This window comes from Triticum dicoccoides, chromosome 6A, assembly GCF_002162155.2.
Source record: "Triticum dicoccoides isolate Atlit2015 ecotype Zavitan chromosome 6A, WEW_v2.0, whole genome shotgun sequence".
Classification (NCBI taxonomy): Eukaryota; Viridiplantae; Streptophyta; class Magnoliopsida; order Poales; family Poaceae; genus Triticum; species Triticum dicoccoides.
The window spans coordinates 213,396,716-213,414,523 of NC_041390.1; positions in this window are offsets into that span (position 1 = coordinate 213,396,716).

The window sequence follows — 17,808 nt, forward strand, 5'->3', positions numbered from 1 at the left end:
CGACTGAGGAGTTAGGAATTCGCTAGTGCGGATTGCCTACAAGTGAGGAACATGATAGCCCTGAGGAATTTGATAGCCAAATTTCCGACCGTTGCTGTGTTGCGTGCCAGCTGTCCCAAAATATCCACCCACCTAACGGTCATATCATTGAAGGGCATTTATGTCTTATCATGTTGGGCTGCTCCCTAGGCTATAAATAGCTGCCCCATACAACCACTAGCTGGTTGGCTGCTCCGTGAGAAACTGACACTTGTCATTAAGAGCATCTCATCCTCCGAGGACTTTGAGTGAAAATCATCAAGTGAGAAAAACCCAAAACCCCAAACCAAACACCTACAAACCCAAAGTGATTGAGCATCACTTAAGAGATTGTTCCTATGTAGAACCGACGCTTGTTACCTTTGAGGACTGTGCATCCTCCAGACGGTTAGGCGTCATGGTCTAGAGCATCCAAGAGGAAATTGTGGATCGCCGGGTGACCAAGTTTGTGAAGGTTTGGAAGTCACCTGAATACTTACCACGAGTGATTGGGAGAGGTCCGTGTGACCTTAGCTCAAGGAGAATACGGTGAGGACTGTGTGTCCTCGGGTTTAAATACCTAGCTGCTCCAACCAGATGTACAACTGTCACAATAGTTGGAACTAGCCTACCAAATCATTGTCTTCACCGAGCTAACTGGTTCTATTTCCTCAACCCTTTCATTTCCTCATTACTGTGTTGTGTACTTGATCACTACTGTTTGAAGACTTTGACTAAAGACTTTCTCAATTTTCTCAGTTCAATTTCTTCAGTCAGTTTGTCTTCACCCTACTTATCCTGTGTTTACGCTTTCTGTACTCTGTGCTTGTTTTCATTTCATCATGATGATTGTGCCTTTGTTCTCTTATGTTTGCACCTGAGTACTTATTCCGCTGCTAGTCGTTCGTGACTTAGGAATTTCTTCACCCTGAAATTCCTCAGTGAAGAATTTGTAAAAATCGCCTATTCACCCCCCTCTAGTCGACTTAACGCACTTTCAGTTGGTATCAGAGCAAGGTACTCCCTTGTTCTATGTGATTTTGGTTTAACCGCCTGGAGTTTTAGTTATGTCGACCGCAGGTCTGATCAAGGTCTCTGCTGGGTGTCCTACCTTCGATGGGACGGACTACCCCTACTGGAAGAATAAGATGCGAATGCATCTTGAGGCAATTGATAACGATCTCTGGTACATTGTGGAAAATGGCGTTCCCCGTGTCACTCCTACCATCAACGTTGCTAATGTGAAGAGATTTAAGCAACTCGACTCTCAAGCAAAGAACATCATCTGTGGCCATCTGAGCAAAGGGCAGTATGGAAAAGTGAGTGCTTTGGAGATAGCAAAGCTTATCTAGGATAGGCCGTCCAAGGTCAATCCAGGAGTCTCAACACAGCGTGACTCTCGAGTTGACATTCTTCGCAATCTCTTCAACCGCTTCAGAAGACTCGACAATGAAAATGTTCAGCAAACCTTCGATCACCTCACTGGCATTTCAAATGAGCTTCAAGCACTTGGTGCCACTGACATCACCGACCACGAGGTGGTGAAGAAATTGCTTCGATCACTTGATTCCTCATTTGACACCCTTGCATTGATGATACAAGAATGTGGAGAATACAAGTCACTTAATCCCGCTGATATCCTCGAGAGGCTAAACACTCATGAGTTCCAGCTTGCTGAGAAGAGAGATCTCTATGGACCTAGCTATATAAGATCACGAGCTCTGAAGGCCAAGGCAGTGTTTGAATCTGAAGGTGAGGATTCTGGTAGCAGCCTTGGTGATCCTGAAGAACCGAGCCAGGAGCTAGCAATGCTCGTGAGGAAATTTTAGAGGTTCTCAAGATGTGGTCGCTTTGGAAAATCCTCAAGAAGTGATGACATAAGACAGATTCCTCATCCCGTGATTACAAGGAGAGACCTTGCCACAAATGCAAGAAACCCGGTCACTAAGATTGTCCTCAGTGGGAAAAGGAATCAAAGAAGAAGAAGTACAAGGACTACAGTTCTGATGATTCAAAGAAGAAGAAGAAATCTTCAAAGTCCTCTTCATCAAAACCTTCAAGGTCTTCATCTCACAAGAAGAGTAGCTCCAAGAAGGCTCGGGCATTCATTGGCAAGGAAATGGACTCTGAGGCTGAATCTGAGGAAAATGAGGAAGAGGAGGCATCTGAGGAGTCAGACTCTTGTGTGGCGAGCCTAGCCCTCGCTACTGCGTTCATCAGCAAGTCCATCTTCAACTCTGAGGAAAATGACCTCCCCAACACTTCTGACAACGGCGATGATGACTATGCTCCCACCTATTGCTTCATGGCAAAAGGTGCAAAGGTACTCAAATATCCCTCCTCCGAATCAAGTGAGGATGAATCTGATGAAAACCTCAAGCCTAGCTATTCTAAACTTGCTAAGATTGCCGTGAAACAACAAGAGGCTCTTGAAAGGGTTCAAAATATGCTAGACAAAAGCGATGATATGTTGGGTGAAGAAATGGATCGTTCTAAAGCTTTGACTGAAAGTCTTCAAAGACTTCAGACTAAGTTTGATAATCTTCAGAGGTATCATAACACTCTCTTATCTAATCATGAGAAGCTTTCTTATGAATTTCTTCAAAGAAAGCAAGATCTTGAGCAGCTAAGGGTGAGTTATGAAGATCTTCAGAAGGAACGCGATTCATTGCTTGCTCAACAGACCAGTTCCGCTCAAGTTGAATTCATGCCACCGTGTTTGAAATGAATTGAACGTAAATCTTCTAATTCTTCATCTGAAAGTTCAAACGCTTCTATTGCTGCAAATTTTTCAACTGTCTCTGCTATCACTAATTCCTCATCTGAGGATGCTGCTAGTATCACTGTGAAAGTGCGTTATATCGACTAGAGGTGGGGGGGTGAATAGGTGATTTTTACAAATTCGTCACTAAGGAATTTTAGGGTGAAGAAATTCCTAAGCAACGAACTACTTAGCAGCGGAATAAGTACTCAGATGCAAGCATAGCAGAGTAGTAGCACAGTCATCATGAAGAAATGAAAACAAGCACAAAGTACAGAAAGCGTAAACACAAGATAAGCAGGCTGAGGACAAACTGACTGAAGAAATTGAGAAAATCTTCAGTCCAAGTCTTCAAATAGTAACGATCAAGAACAACAACACAGTAATGAGGAAATGAAAGGGTTGAAGAAATAGAGCCAGTTAGCTCGGTGAAGACAATGATTTGGTAGACCAGTTCCAACTACTGTGACAGTCGTACGTCTGGTTGGAGCGGCTAGGTTTAAACCCGAGGACACACAGTCCCGGACACACAGTCCTCACCGTATTCTCCTTGAGCTAAGGTCACACAGACCTTGCCCAATTACTCGTGGTAAGTATTCAGGTGACTTCCAAACCTTCACAAACTTGGTCACCCGGCGATCCACAATTTCCTCTTGGATGCTCTAGACCATGACGCCTAACCGTCTGGAGGATGCACAGTCCTCAAAGGTAACAAGCGTTGGTTCTACACAAGAACAATCTCTTCAGTGATGCTCAATCACTTTGGGTTTATAGGTGTTCGGTTTGGGGTTTTGGGTTTTTCCTCACTTGATGATCTTCGCTCAAAGTCCTCGGAGGATGAGATGCTCTTAATGGCAAGTGTCAGTTTCTCGCGGAGCAGCCAACCAGCTAGTGGTTGTATGGGGCGGCTATTTATAGCCTAGGGAGCAGCCCGACATGATAAGACATAAATGCCCTTCAATGATATGACCGTTAGGTGGGTGGATATTTTGGGACAGCTGGCACGCAACACAGCAACGGACAGAAATTTGGCTATCGAATTCCTTAGGGCGATCATGTTCCTCACTTGTAGGCAATCCGCACTAGCGAATTCCTAACTCCTCAGTCAGAACAAATTCCTCAGGGAACAGAAGATCTTCGTCTCTGTCACTGAAGAAATTGACTGGATTGTATGAGATTTCCAATGGCTTCACTCGAAAGGATTGGTAGGTGTAGGATTTTGAGATGAGCATCACTTGGAAACTTTTCCTTAGTTTTACCTTGACCCCTTTAACAATATGGTGTTTCCTATGACTCAAGAAAGAGAAAATGAAACTATGAAAATAAAAGTCTTCACGCTTTATGTTTCTCGCATCAATACCAAGTCTTTAGGATCACACCAATTTCTTCACTTTCAAAGTCTTTAGAAAACCAAAGTCTTCAGTTGAAGACATTCATTTTTAGGGGTCAACTTTCTCTGTAAATATCAAACTCCTCATAGACTTATAGACCTGTGTACACTCACAAACACATTAGTCCCTTAACCTATAATTCTTCAATACACCAAAATCACCAAGGGGCACTAGATGCACTTACAATCTCCCCCTTTTTGGTGATTGATGACAACATAGGTTAAGTTTTGAACGTGGATAAACATATGAAGTGTAAATACTGATATTGAGTTATTTGATTGCAAGATATAGAAGAACACCCCCTGAAGATGTGCATGTGTGAGGAATTTGCTTTTGAGGCATTGTACATTGAAGAGTAGAATCATGGAGATCTCCCCCTATATCTTGTAATTCACACACATTTAACATATGATATGATGAATTTGTAATGCATGATGAAATATGGCGACTAATGTAATTCAGCATGCATGCATTATCATACATGAGGAAACAACATGCAGAAGAACATAGCGAAAGTATTAGACCACCATCGGAGTTAAGATTACAACTCGATCCAATAAAGTTTTCAGAAGAACGAGAGTTGTAACTTAGCAAAAAAACTGACCATATAGATAGACCCGCTTGAAGACTAACTGAAATTTCTCCCCCTTTGTCATCAAATGACCAAAAGGGACGAAAGTGAGGACTAACGCCCCTGAAAAATATCATCATGAAGTCGATGGAGGAGCGCCAACGTTGTTGGGGTCGGTTGTTGAAGTAGGGCCTGCCGCAGTGTCGTCCAAGTCTTCATTTTCATCAGTCTCGCGCGATGAAGAATAAGAGTTGGCCACCAAGTGAGGAACTTTGACCTTCTTGAATTTCTTCGAAGGTGGCTGAGATGAGTCAAAGTCCCGCTTGAAGCCCATCTTCTTGAGGTCATCTTCACGGTAGAGATGAGATAGTATAGCCCAGGTGCGATCAAGTACTTCATGGAGGTAGTAATGGTTCTTCTTCACTAAATTCTGAGTTATGGTCATGTTCTGAAGAATTGAACCAAACTGACACTTGACCCATTTATGGTTGCGATCGACCTTCTGGTGAAGACTGAGGAGAAGCTCATGATCAGTCTGCACCCTTGGAGAAGTGGCTTGAGGATTTTGCTTTGAAGCATTTGTGGCAGTGTCATGCATGGCAGAGTCATCATTGGTGGAATATGATGCAGCTTTGCAAAACCGTCCATCCAAAGGACGAATGCCTTCATCGATAATAGCAAACTTGCCCTTCTCATCAGATGAGGAAATAGGTCGTTTGAAGACTTCAATGGGAGGCAAGTAGCTGAGAGGATTCTGAAAGTCAGCCTTGTAATTGATTGAAGACCTTGATCTGAGGAATCTCATAATCCAAGGAGCATAAGGCTTCAACTCAAAAGGTGGCAGTGCAACATTGGCTAGAGTCCTCATGAAGAAATCATGGTAGTTGATTGGAACACCATGAATGATGTTGAATAGCAAATTCTTCATGATGCCAGCGACTTCTTCTTCATTAGAATCGTGGCCTTTGATAGGAGTCAGGGTCTTGGTCAGAATGCAATAGACAGTCCTCGACACATATAGCAATTCCTTCATGAGGAATTTGGTTCTGGGGGCTTGACCAGGCTTCAGCGGCTTCATCAATACTTGCATGTAATGATCAGATAGCTCAGGTTCATGGTAGATGAGCTGCGCACCTTCAAGGGGAGGACTGATAGGTGCATGAAGAAATTCAGAGGCTGGTGCTTTGAAGTGACTGTTTTCTGTCATCCAGTCCAACACCCAGGAATTCACATCTTCAGCATTGCCGGTGATGTGCAGCGTCGCATAGAACTGAAGAATTAATTCTTCATTCCAGTCACAGATGTCGGTGCAGAAATTGAGCAGCCCAGCGTCATGAAGAACACTAAGGAGGGGGGTGAAGCAACGCAGTGACTCCATGTCAACATGTAACATCCCAAATTTTCAATTTGGAATGTTATACATTAGATCATCATGCATATCTTATTTTCTTGCACTTTGGTCGATCCTAGAAATTTCACGCAACTCAAGGACCTTCGGAGAGAGTTGGAGATTTCGTTATTTTCATATTTGAGAGTTTTCTCGAATTTGAAAAGAGGATCATTTGATTTATTTATTTCATCTTCAATTATTTTTCCGATATCAAAATATGAGAGAGGGAATAATATGACTTTCCCAAAATATAGGAAAAATGAAGATTTAATAAATAGATCAAATTTCGTTTTCCGGTGTTTGTTTGTTTTTCTTTGGATAGGGAAAAATGCGCATTTTCGAAAATTGCATTTTAGGTCCATAGAAAAGTTCATTTTGTTCGACTCATTTTTAGGAGTCGGGGAAAATTTACTTTAGGGTTTTTGGAGCCCGTTTAGTTTTTCTTTTTCTTGTTTTTCTGTGCGCGGAACCAGTTAAAAAAAATTCCGCAGGCCAGCCGGGCCAAAGGCCCAGCCAGCCGCCGCTCCACCCCAGCCGCGCGCAGCGCCAGGCGCCAGGCGCCAGGCCAGCCGCCGCCTCTTCCCTGGCCGAATCCTATTAGGATTCTAGGCTAGCCCTTTTCCTTGTTTCGTTTTTCCTTTTCCTACTCTATTTCTTGTCCCCTACCCCAAGTAATCTCTCCCCTGTCCTATATAAATACCCCCATAGACCCCCCTCTCCTCACACCAAAAACCCAAACCCCCTCTCCTCCCCAAGCCGCGCCCCACCCCGCGCCCCTCACCCGCCGCCGCCGCCCCTATAGCGCCGCCGCCGCCGCCCAAGCACGCCGCCGTCGCCACCGTTTGCCCCGCCTCGCCGGAGGTAGCCCCGCGCCTCTCTTTTTCTTCCCCGCGGTTCGGTTCTTTTAAAAGAAACCGTTCCGGTTTTATTTTCCATTTTTTCTCTCCGATTCTTCGTTTCGGTTTCTTTTCCGAAACCCTAGATCGGTTTTCCGTTTTCTTTTTCGGTTTCTTTTCCGAAAACCCTAGATCGGTTTTTGTTTTTCTTTCGGACCGTTCGTCTCAACGAACGTGATCGCCGATTATTCCCGGTTAACGACGCCCGTTCGTTTAACCGTTCGTCTCTTTCTTTTCGTCGGATTTATTCCGCGATCGCGATCTCAGATCCGATCTTCGTTCTAGTTTATCTTCTCGCCCGTTTATCGGAATCAGGTGATTCAAGCGCCTGGAGTTTCGTCTCGAAACCGCCGTTCCGTCTAATCAACTTGAACAAGCTTTTGCTACAGTAAAATTTGACCTAGTTTCAACTTGCTAGAACCGAGTTGTTTTCTTTCGCCGTTTGTTTTCCGTTGTTTGTTCGGTTCGTTCTTTCTTTGCAACCGGAGTTCTTAAGTTGAACTTTCTGGTTCGTTCTCTCGTTCGAGTTTTACTTGTGCATTAGATGAGTACTTATTGTGTGGTTACTATTGCTTGCTTACGATAGATTGACCGGAGTGTGACGAGTAGAGCTATCAAGAGTTTTGAGTGTGAATCGTCTTCATCAACATTGCAGGCAAGTTCACACTTTGATCATACCTTTTCTACAACCCAGTTTTATCGCATTAGATCAATCCCCAGACATTGCATGATTAGGATCTAATTAAACTGTGGGATGGGAAGTAGATGCGGTAGTACCTATTACCTGCTTATTATCAAACCTTTGGGAGATTACTTCTACGTTTGCTCATTATGCCATGCTATGCTAGTAGACGTGGATTGGGTGAGTGATATCCATGACAGATGTGATATTGATAATTAATGGTTTATCTAAGGTGGCAACTTAAACACACATCTGGGTGGATTGAGGCACCTGGTTTCTATCAGGACTTGCCTGTTTTTCTTTGGACGCCACCCAGGCCCAAAGGGATCATGATATTATTCATACTAGAAACTTCCGTGTGCAGCCACAAGCCATTATGGGCTCTGGCATAGTTGACTAAGTTGTGCGAACTCTTACAGTGGTAGACTAGCAGATGTAGGGGATGTAGGTGTATCGGTCTACCCAATCGTAAGGTGCTAGCGCTTTTGAAAGACTATGTCTCGATCATCCGTCTTCTCAAACACCCTGCAGTGCGAGAAACCAAACAGAGGCGATCGAGTCTTGTGGGGAAAAGTGCGCAAACCACTGCAGAGTGTATAAACTAATCATGATTAGCCGTGTCCCCGGTTATGGACAACTTGAGTATCTAGTACTTGAATATCCTGTTGAATCTCATCGCGTTACTTTAAAGGAATATTGTTGGGTTTAATGATGTTACTTAATTGGGATTGAGAATGCTGTCAACCATTCTCAATGTTCAACAACCACCATGTTAGTTAAATAAAACTTATTCCTTTGCAGTAGGGAAAAATTGGCTTTTCGCAAAAACCTTATAACCATAGAGCTTTTACACCAGCCATATATGCATATAGTGATAGCCATTGTTCATCATTTTCTCTATGGTGTGAATTTGCCAGTACATTCAATGTACTGACCCATTTCGGGCTGCAACGTCTCATGTTGCAGGATTATCTTATGGCGAGTAAGTGATAAGTTAGGGTTACGATTTCTACACTCAACTTTGCCGTTGGTGTTGATGGGAATCCACAACCTTGTTGCTTCCGCTATATGGATTGAGGTAATAGTATTTACGTTACTTTATACATGTGATTTACCTCTGTTATAAATCCTTCGAGTACTGTGTGTGTCAGCATACCGATCCTGGGATGACACTTAAGCACAGAGACTTGACCCATTCGGGTCGGGTCGCTACAAGATGGTATCAGAGCACATGTTGACTGTAGGACGTGACCCTAGAAACTGGCAAGCCCATAGCAAAGATTTTTATCTACAACTTTCCCTTTCAAAAAGATCTTTTACCTCTCTTCTCTTCTGAGCTTATTCAAAAATTCCCTTTAGTGAGACCATACCCTTTTTCCCTTTTGACCACACAAAGATTCGACTGATGAGACCACTCCAAGATGTACAAGACATCGGACAACTAAGACCACTTCGGAATGAAGAGTATTTTTCGTACATCTGAATAATGGAAACTACAATGGTTGAAGACCCAAGACAAGTAGAATTTGAAGGCTCTGAAGAATTCCCAGATTTGTATGACCTAGGAAGGCTACCCTTATGAAACTTGGCAGACTATGAAAGTTGTCAATACCCGAGATCAAGGTGTACCGGAGAAAGACTGAAACAAGGAACATGAGAACTCGAAGTTTTGTCAAAGAAAACCCTAAGGCAGGAGATATCAAAATGTGGAGAGATAGCTCATGGAAATGACAAGAGCAGAAACACGGTTATCTGTGATGTCATCACCCGCTCATGCTATTGACACCGTGCTGAGTTAAGGATGCATTTCATCAGAAAGGATTTGATGGAAGAAGGCTGATGGAGCACCTATCAGCAAGATGAAGTTTTAACCTTAGCCGGTGTATCACCAGGATCTGGAGTGTTATATCAAGAAGTTAAGATGGACCTAAAAGAAGCATTAATTGATAAGGAAGCATTTCGTGAAGAAGTTAAGACCAGAAGTTGAAAGCAGCCAAGCTAGAGAAGTAAAACCTTGAGATACAGGAGATTCGTCAGGAACTGAAGGATAGTAGGACCATGGTTCATGCCAAGGATAATGAAACCCAGAAGTTTGAAATGCAACTCCGGAATATTAAAGGATGTCACGAGAGATTTCACATTAACAGAGATTGATCTGGCAAAAGAACTTGAGAAAGACAAGCATGATCGGAAGAAGCCATTGGAGGCATGAACAAGGTTTGAAGAATTTGGAGACGTTGAAGATTTATTGACCTTTAGAAGACCAAACCCCTGTTATATACCTACGTTAGATGCGACGTTTGTGAGCTGTCATTTGTTTGATGTTTTCCCGACAGCCACAATAAAATCTGTCTTTTCCATTGTTTGTATTGTGTGCATCCCTCTCTATCTCTCCTACCCCAAACCCATGGACTCAATAGCGGATGAATGGAGATGAGCTTGTATTTTCTGGACCGATCAGTCAGTTGGAGACGGACCGATGGATTCAGAACATGGAGGATCACATGAAGAATAACCCTATAGTTGGACATGATATGACCCAGCATGCTCTTCTGTGCTTTGAAAGAGGTGCTGCTACTTGGTGGAGGATGTACCAAACCATAAATGGATGGCAAGGAGTAACCACTTGGAAAGAATTTAAGTTGACTTTGCTAAAGTCTCAGTTTGTGTCCCAGAAATTAAAGCCTATGAAAGGACATGAAGAAACCTTGTGCATGCAAGATTTGTGGAGAAATCGGACACACCCATAAAGAACACAAGGATGAATGCCCAAATTGTGAAGGAAGTCACCCAGTTGAAGAATGCCCAACTAGGCAAATTACTTGTTTCTTGTGTGAAGGGACTACCCACTATCCTGCTCAGTGTCACATTTACCCCATGGTACAACAAACCATCCAGCAGAAGAAAGAAGAAATGAAAGGAGCCCTTATGGAAAGTTTAGAAGAACCTGTGATGAAGAAAGAGGTGGAGGACACACCCAAAGAAGAGCCAATTAAACCCTGCACCAAGACATGCTATTCATGTGGAGAAGAAGGACACATCTCCCAAAATTGTATAAAGGGGGATCTAGTAGAATTCCCGACGGAGGAAGTAGCGTATGACCCACAGGAAATAGAAGCTCTGATTGGAATGGAAAAGTCCAGAAAGAGAAGTAGATTGGATTCCAGGAAGGATCTGAGTCATGTCACCTATTATAGGTGCAAGGAGTCAGGGCACTACCTCAGAAATTGCCCAAAAAGGAAGCTAAGGACCCAAGTAGGCTATATAATCACAAGGAAACCTCGAATCTTCCCAGAAGTGATATGTTTCCATTGTAATGAAGCAGGGCACTTTGCCAGAGATTGTCCGAAGGAGAAGGAGACTTGTGAAAAATAGTTGAGTTTGTAACAGAAGTAATATAGTAGTAGTAGTGTGAACATTTTCCTTTAAATTGAGTTGTTGAGTTGAGGCATGTAATGGAAAAACAGGAGATTGTAATGATTTGAGAAATTAATAAAGTTGCATCGTTGGTACTGATATGGATTTTATGAGTTGTTACTCTATGAAGAAGGATTTTGGCCATTCTGAGGATATGAGAAATATGCTCTATGGAAGATTTGTGCATTTTAAGGGTGGTAGTACCCTGTAAGAACCGTTGACCCTGGAAACGATAAGGATACTCCCTGAGTGGATTTCGGACAAAAGGAATACGAGTTTTGTCTCGATATGTGTGATACCCTAAGAGTAAGTAGGATGAAGTTGGAGACCATTCGTTGGACCAAATGTGATCAAGGAGTCAGAAGAGAATGTTAAGTTGATTCGAGATAGACTGAAGGTAGCTCAGTCCAGGCAGAAGAGTTATGTAGACTCAAAAACTCAAGGAGGTAGCCTATGAAATTGGAGACAGAGCATGTCTTCATGTGTCCCCTCTGCGAGGAGTTAAACAAATTGGAGTTAAGGGAAAATTAGCCCCGAGATTTGTAGGACCATACCGAGTTTTGGAGCGTATGAGAGAAGTGGCCTACAAGTTGGAGTTACCCGAAGGACTGTCAGGAGTTCAAGATGTGTTTCCTGTTTCCCAGTTGAAGAAGTGCCATGCAGAGATGGCCAATATTCCCCTGTAAGGACGCTTGACCCTGGAAAGGATAATGATGTTCCATGAAGTGGAATATGAACTTCATAAGTATAGGATTTTATCTCGGTATGAGGGATATCCCACGGGGATGAAGAGATAAATTACTATTGGATATAAAGGAGATATGATGTCAGAAATATGGATCAATGGAAAACTCCATGATGAGTCTGAGTAATCATGTCCTAGTTTGGTGCCAATAGAAGGAAGGAAGACAATACAATTGGATGGATTTAAGAATACTAGGAAGTTGGAAGTTGGACTAATGATCAGTTGCCCGAAGATGAGTTCAAGGACTACAAGTGATGAGATGGGCCATAACCCACAGGCCCCAGGACCTGCCAAGAAGCAAGCACATTCTTGCTGAAGGAAAAACCCTGAAAGAAGTTACGATTTTGTCGACAGATGATTTTATAGGAGTTTACGCAAAACCTGAGAGTTGTGAAGGAACGATAGATGGTTGTTTTGCTTGCAGAATCTATGGATTTATCCGAACTCGGTTCATCGACAAGAGAAATTCTGCAATGCTTGTGAGGATGACCGAGTGTTAGAATGCGAGATTCACTAAAGAATATACAGGGTAATGATTTGGGTGCGGGATGGATTGATCACCATACCGACTTACTCTTATTATTCGCCTTGCTATATGGTATGGTAAATCTGAGTGACTTGCCTATAGTAGAGAGACGACGATATTAAACCTTGTTAAACCTTAGAATGGTATAAGAATTTTTCCCTTGTACACGGCAGTTTTTTTTGCCAACCGTAGGTTATACGGTGAGGATCAACCCAGACCCATTTCCTGCAGGACAAACCACAAATTGTTGACCACCATGAGATATAGATAGTTGTTTAGTAATGGCGCCCGACCCGTCAGCTAAGAAGACCCAGTCTCGGAATAACCTTACCTAGATGAAAGACAGAAGAATTGAGGAAAAGGTTATGCCACTACCAGAAGAGCTCAGAGAAGGAATTTTCTCGAGGATCTGAGAAGACCGACACTGTTAACAATATGGATGAAGTATAGGAGTTTTCGATGGAGCTGTAACCATGCTTCTAAGGGTGGTAGCACCCCAGACCCCTGTGATGATTGATGGATTTTGAGGAGACCCCCAAACCCTAACTTTTTCTTGCTAGCCTCTCCAAATCTCGAGGACGAGATTCCTTTTAAGGGTGGTAGGTTTGTAACATCCCAAATTTTGAATTTGGAATGTTATACATTAGATCATCATGCATATCTTATTTTCTTGCACTTTGGTCGATCCTAGAAATTTCACGCAACTCAAGGACCTTCGGAGAGAGTTGGAGATTTCGTTATTTTCATATTTGAGAGTTTTCTCGAATTTGAAAAGAGGATCATTTGATTTATTTATTTCATCTTCAATTATTTTTCGGATATCAAAATATGAGAGAGGGAATAATATGACTTTCCCAAAATATAGGAAAAATGAAGATTTAATAAATAGATCAAATTTCATTTTCCGGTGTTTGTTTGTTTTTCTTTGGATAGGGAAAAATGCGCGTTTTCGAAAATTGCATTTTAGGTCCGTAGAAAAGTTCATTTTGTTCCACTCATTTTTAGGAGTCGGGGAAAATTTACATTAGGGTTTTTGGAGCCCGTTTAGTTTTTCTTTTTCTTGTTTTTCTGCGCGCGGAACTAGTAAAAAAAAATTCCGCAGGCCAGCCGGGCCAAAGGCCCAGCCAGCCGCCGCTCCACCCCAGCCGCGCGCAGCGCCAGGCGCCAGGCGCCAGGCCAGCCGCCGCCTCTTCCCTGGCCGAATCCTATTAGGATTCTAGGCTAGCCCTTTTCCTTGTTTCGTTTTTCCTTTTCCTACTCTATTTCTTGTCCCCTACCCCAAGTAATCTCTCCCCTCTCCTATATAAATACCCCCATAGACCCCCCTCTCCTCACACCAAAAACCCAAACCCCCTCTCCTCCCCAAGCCGCGCCCCACCCCGCGCCCCTCACCGGCGCCGCCGCCCCTATAGCGCCGCCGCCGCCGCCCAAGCACGCCGCCATCGCCACCATTCGCCCCACCTCGCCGGAGGTAGCCCCGCGCCTCTCTTTTTCTTCTCGCGGTTCGGTTCTTTTAAAAGAAACCGCTCCGGTTTTCTTTTCCAGTTTTTCTCTCCGATTCTTCGTTTCGGTTTCTTTTCCGAAACCCTAGATCGGTTTTCCGTTTTCTTTTTCGGTTTCTTTTCCGAAAACCCTAGATCGGTTTTCGTTTTTCTTTCGGACCGTTCGTCTCAACGAACGTGATCGCCGATTATTCCCGGTTAACGACGCCCGTTCGTTTAACCGTTCATCTCTTTCTTTTCGTCGGATTTATTCCGCGATCGCGATCTCAGATCCGATCTTCGTTCTAGTTTATCTTCTCGCCCGTTTATCGGAATCAGGTGATTCAAGCGCCTGGAGTTTCGTCTCGAAACTGCCGTTCCGTCTAATCAACTTGAACAAGCTTTTGCTACAGTAAAATTTGACCTAGTTTCAACTTGCTAGAACCGAGTTGTTTTCTTTCGCCGTTTGTTTTCCGTCGTTTGTTCGGTTCGTTCTTTCTTTGCAACCGGAGTTCTTAAGTTGAACTTTCTGGTTCGTTCTCTCGTTCGAGTTTTACTTGTGCATTAGATGAGTACTTATTGTGTGGTTACTATTGCTTGCTTACGATAGATTGACCGGAGTGTGACGAGTAGAGCTATCAAGAGTTTTGAGTGTGAATCGTCTTCATCAACATTGCAGGCAAGTTCACACTTTGATCATACCTTTTCTACAACCCAGTTTTATTGCATTAGATCAATCCCCAGACATTGCATGATTAGGATCTAATTAAACTGTGGGATGGGAAGTAGATGCGGTAGTACCTATTACCTGCTTATTATCAAACCTTTGGGAGATTACTTCTACGTTTGCTCATTATGCCATGCTATGCTAGTAGACGTGGATTGGGTGAGTGATATCCATGACAGATGTGATATTGATAATTAATGGTTTATCTAAGGTGGCAACTTAAACACACATCTGGGTGGATTGAGGCACCTGGTTTCTATCAGGACTTGCCTGTTTTTCTTTGGACCGCCACCCAGGCCCAAAGGGATCATGATATTATTCATACTAGAAACTGATGGGGAACATAGCAGAAATTCAAAATTTTCCTACGTGTCACCAAGATCTATCTATGGAGAGACTAGCAATGAGGGGAAGGAGAGTGCATCTACATACCCTTGTAGATCGCTAAGCGGAAGCGTTCAAGTGAACGGGGTTGATGGAGTCGTACTCGTCGTGATTCAGATCACCGATGATCCTAGTGCCGAACGGACGGCACCTCCGCGTTCAACACACGTACAGCTCGACGATGTCTCCCACGCCTTGATCTAGCAAGGAGAGAGGGATAGGTTGAGGAAGACTCCATCCAGCAGCAGCACAACGGCGTGGTGGTGATGGAGGAGCGTGGCAATCCTGCAGGGCTTCGCCAAGCACCTACGGGAGAGGAGGAGGTGTCACGGGAGGGAGGGAGGCGCCAAGGGCTCAGGTATGGTTGCCCTCCCTCCCCTCCACTATATATAGGGGCAAGGGAGAGGGGGGAGGCGCAGCCTTGCCCCTTCCTCCAAGAAAGGGGTGCGGCCAAGAGGGGGGGAGGAGTCCATCCTCCCCAAGGCACCTCGGAGGTGCCTTCCCCCTTGAGGACTCTTCCCTTTTTCCTATATCTTGGCGCATGGGCCTCTAGGGGCTGGTGCCCTTGGCCCATGTAGGCCAAGGCGCACCCCCTACAGCCCATGTGGCCCCCCAGGGCAGGTGGCCCCACCCGGTGGGCCCCCGGGACCCTTCCGGTGGTCCCGGTACAATACCGATGACCCCGAAACTTGTCCCGATGGCCGAAACAGGACTTCCCATATATAAATCTTTACCTCCGGACCATTCCGGAACTCCTCGTGACGTCCGGGATCTCATCCGGGACTCCGAACAACATTCGGTAACCACATACAAGCTTCCTTTATAACCCTAGCGCCATCGAACCTTAAGTGTGTAGACCCTACGGGTTCGGGAGACATGCAGACATGACCGAGACGTTCTCCGGTCAATAACCAACAGCGGGATCTGGATACCCATGTTGGCTCCCACATGTTCCACGATGATCTCATCAGATGAACCACGATGTCAAGGACTCAATCAATCCCGTATACAATTCCCTTTGTCTAGCGGTATGGTACTTGCCCGAGATTCGATCGTCGGTATACCGATACCTTGTTCAATCTCATTACCGGCAAGTCTCTTTACTCGTTCCGTAACACATCATCCCGTGATCAACCCCTTGGTCACATTGTGCACATTATGATGATGTCCTACCGAGTGGGCCCAGAGATACCTCTCCGTTTACATGGAGTGACAAAATCCCAATCTCGATTCGTGCCAACCCAACAGACACTTTCAGAGATACCCGTAGTGTACCTTTATAGCCACCCAGTTACGTTGTGACGTTTGGCACACCCAAAGCACTCCTACGGTATCCGGGAGTTGCACAATCTCATGGTCTAAGGAAATGATACTTGACATTAGAAAAGCTTTAGCATACGAACTACATGATCTTGTGCTAGGCTTAGGATTGGGTCTTGTCCATCACATCATTCTCCTAATGATGTGATCCCGTTATCAACGACATCCAATGTCCATGGTCAGGAAACCGTAACCATCTATTGATTAACGAGCTAGTCAACTAGAGGCTTACTAGGGACATGGTGTTGTCTATGTATCCACACATGTATCTGAGTTTCCTATCAATACAATTCTAGCATGGATAATAAACCATTATCATGAACAAGGAAATATAATAATAATCAATTTATTATTGCCTCTAGGGCATATTTCCAACAGTCTACCACTTGCACTAGAGTCAATAATCTAGTTCACATCGATATGTGATTAACACTCAAGGTCACATCCCCATGTGACTAACACCCAAAGAGTTTACTAGAGTCAATAATCTAGTTCACATTTACCATGTGATTAACACTCGATGAGTTCTGGGTTTGATCATGTTATGCTTGTGAGAGAGGTTACAGTCAACGGGTCTGAACCTTTCAGATCCGTGTGTGCTTTACAAATCTCTATGTCATCTCCTAGATGCAGCTACCACGTTCTATTTGGAGCTATTCCAAATAACTGTTCTACTTGGAGCTATTCTAAATTGTTGCTCCATTATACGTATCCGGTATCTCTACTCAGAGCTATCCGGATAGGTGTTAAGCTTGCATCGACGTAACCCTTTACGACGAACTCTTTTACCACCTCCATAATTGAGAAAATTCCTTAGTCCACTAGTTACTAAGGATAACTTTGACCGCTGTACTGTGATCCATTCTTGGATCACTCTTGTACCCCTTGACTGACTCATGGTAAAGCACACTTCAGGTGCGGTACACAGCATAGCATACTGTAGAGCCTATGTCTTAAGCATAGGGGACGACCTTCGTTCCTTTCTCTCTATTCTGCCATGGTCGAGCTTTAAGTCTTAACTTCATACCTTAGAACTCAGGCAAGAACTCCTTCTTTGACTGATCCATCTTGAACACCTTCAAGATCACGTCAAGGCATGTGCTCATTTGAAAGTACTATTAAGCGTTTTGATCTATCCTTATAGATCTTGATGCTCAATGTTCAAGTAGCTTAATCCAGGTTTTCCATTGAAAACACTTTCCAAATAACCCTATATGCTTTCCAGAAATTCTACGTCATTTCTGATCATTAATATGTCAACAACATATACTCATCAGAAATTCTATAGTGCTCCCACTCACTTCTTTGGAAATACAAGTTTCTCATAAACTTTGTATACACCCAAAATCTTTGATCATCATCAAAGCATACATTCCAACTCCGAGATGCTCACTCCAGTCCTCAGAAGGATTGCTGGAGCTTTGCATACTTATTAGCATATTTCAGGATAGACAAAACCTTCCGGTTGTATCACATACAACCTTTCCTCAAGAATCATC